An 8,430-nucleotide genomic window follows, 5' to 3' on the forward strand; every position below is an offset into this window, starting at 1 on the left:
CAGGAGTATTGATATTAAGCTGCGTCCTTTAGAAATTCAGGATATAGTCTTAACGCTCCATTGAGTTATATTAGCAATCTGGATTGAACTTACTTGTTCTGTGGGAACTGGATATTCGGGATAACTGTTTTGAACATTCTTGTTTATTACTACATTATCATCTTCGGTCAGCAAGAATTCTACTTCCATTTCCTGATAATTACTTGCTAACTCTAGGTGCCCCACAAGAAGAAGCATAAACTGTCCATCAGGATTCTTGTTCATTGACATACAAATATATCTAATGTAATACAGAGAAGATACAAAGCATCAACAGTGAAAAACATTGTAATTGATGGTTGTTCAAATCTATGATGAAATTCTTTGAAATGAAGAGTCACTATATCTGCTTGGCCAATTGTAAATGTATTCAAATGGATTCGACCATATCATTTAATTAATATTTACTAATTCACGAAATATAAGAATATAAAGTATACTTAAAACATTTTTAAGTAGTATATTTATGTCAAACTAAAATCTCTTTTTCGGATAAAATGGAATCGACTTTGATGTTATATAGACAAATTGAGATTTTTAGTAATTTTTATATATGGTCGAAATCGTGAGTCAAATGAAGCAAGACCACCAAGTAAAACCATGAACCACTGGACGGCCGTTTCGTCCTATTGTGGGACCCCCCAGAAGTGTGCTCGAGATTTGATCAAAGGACATACCAGTTTCACGCGCGATCACTTAACCGATAGACCACTGAGTCGGTTGACATTCAACGCTGTTAATGTCTGACTTCAAGCAATCCACGAAGTTAAGCAACCGTTTCACCAATGTCTTCAGTGAATTGATATCTAACAACAGTGCTTCCAGGTTTTCCATGGTGGTCTAGCTTCAGTTGACTCACGATATCATTTATATATTAAAGACGATACTTGATTTATTTCTGTTATAACGTATGGGTGCCTGTTTGATATATCGATTGCTTGCGTGTGCCCTCTTAATATATAAACGTCCAATGATACATAAAATACGTACGACCAGTCTTGGGTGCTATTCGGTCCTTCCTATTTGCCTAGCCTAGGCAGTTGAGTACAGAACACAAATAACAGACTCGGCAATATGAATCATTATTTACAAACACACTGAGTTTTTATACAACCAAAGTAATCAATAAACTGTTTATAACTCAATAATCGTATGATAATAAGTCAAAGGTCAAAATAAAGCTAATGATAAGAGAAATACGAATATAAATAGTTCAGTTACATAATAATTGTACAATAGGAAATAGGCATATTACATTGATCCATAAATAGACCTAAAAGTTACCATTCGTAATTCACCGGGGGATACAACACATACGATAGGTGCGAATTCTCCAGAGCGTGTATAATGTCATTAAGCCACGACTCGAGCACAACCCACCGCAGCATCTCAATCAAGTCATCTAGACCAGACTAGGCTGTGGCCGGATTATTAGGACGGAGCCTTTGACCAGCAACCCGCATTGATATACGGGTTTAAACGCCGGCAAGCACTCGCCCAATCCACGACTTAATGTGTGCCGTGATAGATGAAAAGCCGACCCTCGGACAGGCGTGGCCACAGGATATCCCGTAGCCGCAATATGCGTTCAAGATGTCGATGTTCAAAGCAGTATGCAGTTCACATTAATTCACACAGTTGGCTGCACTCTTCATCGACACACGAGCCGAGTGATCCACCGCTCAAAGTAGTACGCCAATAATCCCATACATCGGTTACCCAAATGCATAGAACTAATGGTTAACGCTGCAGCCCAGGATGTTTACCGCTAAGCCAGCGTACATGCAGTCCAGCACGAAGCCAGGTGCATGCCAGGCAGCAAACCCGTGAATGGCAAGCCAATCCGGATCGCTTCAACAGTGTAAAAGGTTTGAAATAGGAACAATAACGGGGCGGACTTGCACGCACATAGCAAAAAATTCTCTTTGAACCTAGCACACAACAATACTGTCATGCACTGTCCCATCGCCCTTGGCAGATCAGGCAACCCGAAAGTCACGAGAACACCATCAGGGCATATGACAGGCTAGGTACCCCGGTCAAGAAAATAATAACCACTGAAGCCTGGGGTGAATTTCCACTAAGCCAGGGTACATGCAGTCCAGCACGAAGCCAGGTGCATGCGTAATTATATATTTTTGAATCATGTTAATGATCCTTCCGCAGGTTCACCTACGGAAACCTTGTTACGACTTTTACTTCCTCTAAATAGTCAAATTAGGTCATCTTCTCAGCATCAGTCGAGCGGCAAAGACACTACAACGACGCCAATCCAACGACCTCACTAAACCATTCAATCGGTAGTAGTGACTGGCGGTGTGTACAAAGGGCAGGGACGTAATCAGCGCAAGCTTATCACTTGCATTAACCAGGAAATCCTCGTTCACGGGGATTAATTGCAAGCCCCGATCCCAGTCACGACGGTGATGAAACAGTTTGCCCAACACTTTCGGGCCAGGTTTCCATAATCGCTGGCACCGTTAATATAGCGCACGTGTGGCCCCGGACATCTAAGGGCGTCACAAACCTGTTATTGCTCAATTTCGTGCGACTCGTGTAAGTATTTAGCCTTGGATGGAGTTTACCACCCATTGGAGTGCATTCACAAACAACCCGACTCCAAGGGTAGCTCAGAGCAAAACTGTCACACTTGATCTCTGCCCCCACGGGCCTTTCACCCTCTTTGGGCCAGAATGGGAAGCCGTACTCATTGCTGAACTTGGGACAGAGCAGTAATGTCTGAAGCCACCCTAAACACCACATTGCCTTACGATCAATGGTCGGTTTTGAGATTTTGATTATTTTCTTTTTAAGGACGTTTCTTTTTTTCTCTGTGTCTTTTGCATAATGTTTCGATGGCTATTGTCAAGGTTTCGAAGTGTTATGGTGTGAATGTCTGTTGTAGCTTCCTCTTTTGGTCTTCTATGACATGTGGGTATTTGCGGATCCTGTAATGTGTGTCCATTATCATTAGATGAACCATTTTTCTTCCACTTTGCTCAGCTATTTTCCATTCTAATGGGCAGTTGATTGGAGGTCTGTATCTTACACTTGTTGGCAGAACATGCTGGCGAATGCACTCGTGGAGAAAATATAGTTGTTCTCGAGTGGAAGCTTGACTTTTGGAGAAATTCTCCCATTTTCGAAAAACGAGAAGCGTACTACGCTCCTATGATTTTGAGATTGTGGAGAAGATTTGTAGCTCAGGTAGGTGATTTTGATGTTGGTTTGTTCTCTGAGCTGGATGTTCAAAGTCAAAGCCTACTTGAACTCATCGATCTATGTCTAACAACATATTTCCAATTCAATAACAAAATCAACAAACAAACGAAAGGGACACCAATGGGATCACCAATATTAGGACTCATCGAGGATGCAGTAATGCAACGACTAGAAACCACAATTCTACCAGTGATCAAACCAAAAATTTGGATTCGTTATGTAGACGACACATTCGTCATCGTCAAAAAAGAGGAACTAGAAAACACCTACAAGCAGATTAACAATGTCTTCAATAACATCAAGTTCACAAAGGAACAAGAGTCGGACAACAAGTTACCATTCTTAGATGTATTAATCACCAGAACTGACACAGGAAAACTAGAGACTCAAGTGCACAGGAAGCCGACCCACACTGATCAAATTCTCAACTACAATAGCAACAACCCAAGAACTCACAATATCAACTGTGTACGAACTTTGTTCAAGAGGGCGAGAACACACTGAAATACAATCACAGCACAAAAAAATGAAGAAAAACACCTGAAAACCATTCTTCAAAAGAACGGCTATCCAATCAGTTTCATCAAAAAATACCAGTCGCACACACCATGAGAAACGAAATCAGGTATGAAAATCAACAAAAGAATCACCCTACCATACATAAAGGGCATATCGGAAACGACAACAAGGCTGCTGAAAACCTTCGGAATAGGTGTAGCCCACAAACTAACGAAGTCCCTCCACTCAATTCTATGCAAACCGAAAGATGAAATGGCAAAAGAGGACAAAACAAACATCATCTACAAGATAAATTGTACCAACTGCAACAAACACTATATTGGACAAAGCGGACGCCCCCTGCATCTTCGTCTACATGAACACCAACTAGCAGTCAAACGCCACGACATTTCTTCACTCATATCAATACACGTGGACAACTACGGACAAACATTTGACTAAGAAAATGTGCAGATTTTGGACAGAGGCAATTCCAAAACTACCAGAGAATTTTTAGAAGCTTGGCACTCAGATCAATCAGCAATAAACAAACATATTGAAATTAATCCAATCTATCAACCAATTAAGAAAATTATGCAGGAAGATAGGAACAAAAATCAAACCAATAGGAGATACAACCAAAACAAAGAAATAAACAATGACAGATTTAAGGTCAATAAGAACCAATCAACATCGAGGTGTAGAGGACAAGCTGTGAATTACATGTGGAGAAATTCAAACACTTCACTTCTACCCGAAGTTTGTGCTGATGATGTCGTTCAGAAGGACGATGAAAGCTCCACGACTAAACCATCCAGCTCAGAGAACAAACCAACATCAAAATCACCCACCTGAGCTACAAATCTTCTCCGCCATTAATTAGAACGTATTTCTCGCATTGAATAGAGAATCCACTGAGGATGACTGAATGATAAAGAGCGACACTTGACTTTAGGTCATCAGAACTTGGCTCTTCTGAAACATTTCCATCAAATTCATTAAGATTTTCACTAGAGGATATTTGACAGCTGGGGGAATCAGCATCTAATAAAATTGCATTAGCTTTTTGACCACCATTTGATTCGACCGACTTATTTTTCTCATCTTCATAAGAATTTTCATCAAAATTATGTACGTCATTACGTGAACCCATATCTGGTAAACTGACATAAGAAATGGGATAAATCCTTTAGTTCCTGAAATATTTTATTTAGTGAAAAACTTGTCCAAAACTGTTTCAAATAGTTGCTGCTGGAAGGCTAGCATCTGCTGTTGCCGGTGCTCTAATATTATCAGCGCCTGTTCTACAGAAATCGTCATTTTTTACTGATAATAATAATAACTCCAAAAATTCGCCCGCAATTATTACAGCTTGTTTAATTCCCAAATCACGTCTCGATTGCTGTATTTCTTTTTGCCAGAATCTCCGACGACAATTATTGTATTTTTTTCTTTTGCGTACCAAAATCCCCGTCGCCACTGTTACGTCTAGGCGAGTGTGAACGTTATATTTGCTTCCCTAAGCTAGTTCCGTATCCCCGAGCTAGAACTACTCCGCGATTTGAAGACCAGAGAAAAGGCACAAAGTGTATGGGAAGCACTTTACTACAAGGTTCATTTATGTACAGAAAATACAGGGATTTTATAGTAATTTAAGAGACCTTGAGTTTTACCAAAAGTTCTAGAATACTGCTAAACATAGTAGCAGTGTGTTAATCCGCCAATCGGGATCTCGTTGTTTTAGTAACATAACTTCACACAAATTCTAATTAATCACTTATTGGTTGAGGCTCTTTATGAGCCGACTCAATTTCCATTTTCAGTAAATTCACACATTGTTGATGGTATATATGTATAGCTGAATGTCAATACATGAATGTCAAAACCCGTTTTATAATAAATGTATTTGAACCACTGGTAATCCCTACTTTTAAATACATGCTAATTGCGTACTTTTAAAGTTCTTAGTTCTATATGATCAATAGACTGAAACTCGATCGTTTATACAACCGGTTTTACTCAGAATAATTGATAGTAACTGAATACTAACATTAGATTATCACACTTTCCATTTAATAATTAGTCTAAGCAGACGGATAAACTAGCTCGGAAGCAGTTTGATTTGTACAAACAAAATTAAAGCAATGTTGAAACGATAAACAAGTATCAGTAGACTCAACAGTTGCTATCAATAGCCGATAGCAAATTTGATACATACTGACATCAAAAATGTATATTCGGAATGATAGATTGTGTGAGTTATACAAAAAGATGAGTTTAATCTTATTTGTTATGCTGATTTTGTAGTCACTGGTTCCTGTACTTGATTTTTGTATTTCGAAAGTCTTATCTTAAATGCATCTAGTACTTATCAAAACTGATTGAATGTACATATCAAAATACTTGAATATTGAATAATGAAGTTTTAATAAGTTTTTTGAATGTACAGTCATCATCTACGTTTTTACTTTCTTAAATGAAATCCCATGAATCTGATAATATGGTTCGTCTAACATTTCTCCATTGCATCATTATACTGAACTTGATTGTATGAATTCTTTTGAGGTTTTCAGATTACATTGGTATTGTGTTCGAGTCCCAGAGTGAACTTCAACTCTGAGATGCGGGTACATTCAGCTGACGAGTCCCAAATAGAACAAAACGCGCGTCTTGGATTCCACTGCTAGCCACTATCCATATTTGCTTATAATGTTTATGAATTAAGGCAATATTGAGGCAATACGCACAGTATGCACATATGCCAATTAAAGACTGATCAATTGCAGTCCTAAATAACAATGAGAAGATTTAAGTATACAACACCAAGTAAATCTAACTTCTTATTCTTCTAAAGAAAGCTTGATTGACTATTGAAATTATAAATTTGAATGTTTCGGAAAACTAAAGGCTATTTCAACATAATTCGTTATTCTACTGTCACTTTAATGATAAAATTTTGATTATTGTATTTTCGTCCTTATTTGACTTTTTCCAAAACTAAACAAGCCACAGAAACATGGTTACATTGGATGTCATATTTCTGATATCTCGATGGCAATATACATGTAGTATTTGTATTTTGTTGAGAAAATAGAGTTACATATACAGATGAACATGAAAATATGATTTTAGTATGATTGATAGATTTAGCATTGGGTATTTTAGGTAGATCATTTAGAATTAAATGAATCTATTTCGTGGACGATCAGCCCCCAAATGTCCTGATACGGCCGAAAGTGAGGAGAGTCCGCTCTCTCTCTCTCCAAATGCTCTCACATGTCCACGCGGATATGACCTCTGCCAGAAAAGTCTTACCCACTGCCTTCTCGTGGCGAAAGTGTTGTTTACGAAATTGAGAGGACGAAAATCCAATGTACGGTGTTTTAACCGGGTTGCTGGAAACGGAAAGTCCACCTAGAGGGGTTGGAAAATCCTGATTCCAAACCAATGGTGCACATGGGCACCAGTATCCTGAGTGAACAAATGGAGTATGACTTGGAGTATCACTTGTTGGTCACTGGCTGCCATGGGACTACATCTCCTCACGATGCTACACTCCTTGTGGATCGGATCTTTGGGTGAGATGCTCGAGGTGTGGCCAACTAAGAAAACCACCTTCTTCAGTTTGGGCACCTGGGTAGTATCACAGCTCTCACACAAATCACACTTGATTTGTGTGGAGCATACATATCCGGTGCCTCTGTGTACCGATATTTATGTGTTTAAATAAAAATATAAAAGAAGCGATCATCAATAATCGAGATGCTTTACGGATTTTTTTTCAATAATCCGGAGATGAGTTAATTACTAAGAAGTGCTTACTCGTTTTCAGAGCTACCATTTAAAAATACTCTTAACAAAAAACACTTATGAATAATGTATGAAAACGTTTTCATCATAATGTTGTGAAGGACTTCATTAGCTACATTACATTGTGTTTTATTAGACAAACGTATACTTACTATTCCTTCACCAATTCATCTTCACAAGATTGAAGGTTTCTTGGACAAAGTTAAATATTTTCCATTTTAACACTGAAATAGTTAATCATGACTAAAAGAACAACAGTCAAGATAAATGTCTCACATGTTCAGATATGCCAAAAATCTTTTGACCATCGATGTGATGAAATATGTTGCACAAGAAACGTCCACTATTTGGATCCAACAACATTTCAAAACTAATTAGCATTGACACATCTACATTGAGTGTCAAGTAATACAACCAACGAATGTATTCTTCATTACAGCGTACATGTAAGCTCTATTCATAATTCCACCCATTCTGCTGAAAAACTGACGATTTTCACAAAAATCCTTATCAAATGATACAACAACTCAAAAACTTAGTTACGAGTATTGTTGTAGTGAATGCTACTGATGTTGACAAATATAAGTAGTATCTAGGCCCAGTTGAAAATGGAATGCCTGGCAGCAAAAGATCGCAATGAAGAAAACAGGAAAGCAATCTGGCAGCATTCAAAATAGCAACAGAATTAGAGTAATAACGGCAATCTGCAATTATACGTCATACAACAAGTTGGTTCTCTTCACCAAATCTTCATTCCCTACATCTTTGAGTGTTTTTTCTCACGCATAATGTATTGTCAAAGATTGAGCATTTCTTCTTTAGAGATTAAATTATAAATAGTACGAATGATGATACATGTCG

General features: G+C 38.2%; 3 non-coding genes across 6 annotated transcripts; 1 reads left to right on the top strand and 2 right to left on the bottom strand.

Moving 5' to 3' along the window:
• Positions 1 to 1,453: 1,453 nt before the first annotated feature.
• Smp_sma.18s-62.1 lies at positions 1,454 to 4,176 on the top strand. Of its 3 annotated transcripts, none has more exons than XR_001974594.1 (1): positions 1,454 to 3,146. It is a non-coding gene; the product is annotated as a ribosomal RNA (ribosomal RNA). The 3 variants fall into 3 exon arrangements; XR_001974595.1 differs by having other exon boundaries at positions 1,566 to 1,728; XR_001974596.1 differs by having other exon boundaries at positions 2,207 to 4,176.
• On the bottom strand, positions 1,577 to 1,730 carry Smp_sma.5.8s-69.1. The gene has a single exon (XR_001974622.1). It is a non-coding gene; the product is annotated as a ribosomal RNA (ribosomal RNA).
• On the bottom strand, positions 2,209 to 4,195 carry Smp_sma.18s-61.1. Of its 2 annotated transcripts, none has more exons than XR_001974592.1 (1): positions 2,209 to 4,195. It is a non-coding gene; the product is annotated as a ribosomal RNA (ribosomal RNA). The 2 variants fall into 2 exon arrangements; XR_001974593.1 differs by having other exon boundaries at positions 2,209 to 3,229.
• Between the last annotated feature and the right edge of the window lie 4,235 nt (positions 4,196 to 8,430).

The sequence above is a fragment of the Schistosoma mansoni genome (assembly GCF_000237925.1).
Source record: "Schistosoma mansoni, WGS project CABG00000000 data, supercontig 0368, strain Puerto Rico, whole genome shotgun sequence".
Lineage (NCBI taxonomy): Eukaryota > Metazoa > Platyhelminthes > Trematoda > Strigeidida > Schistosomatidae > Schistosoma > Schistosoma mansoni.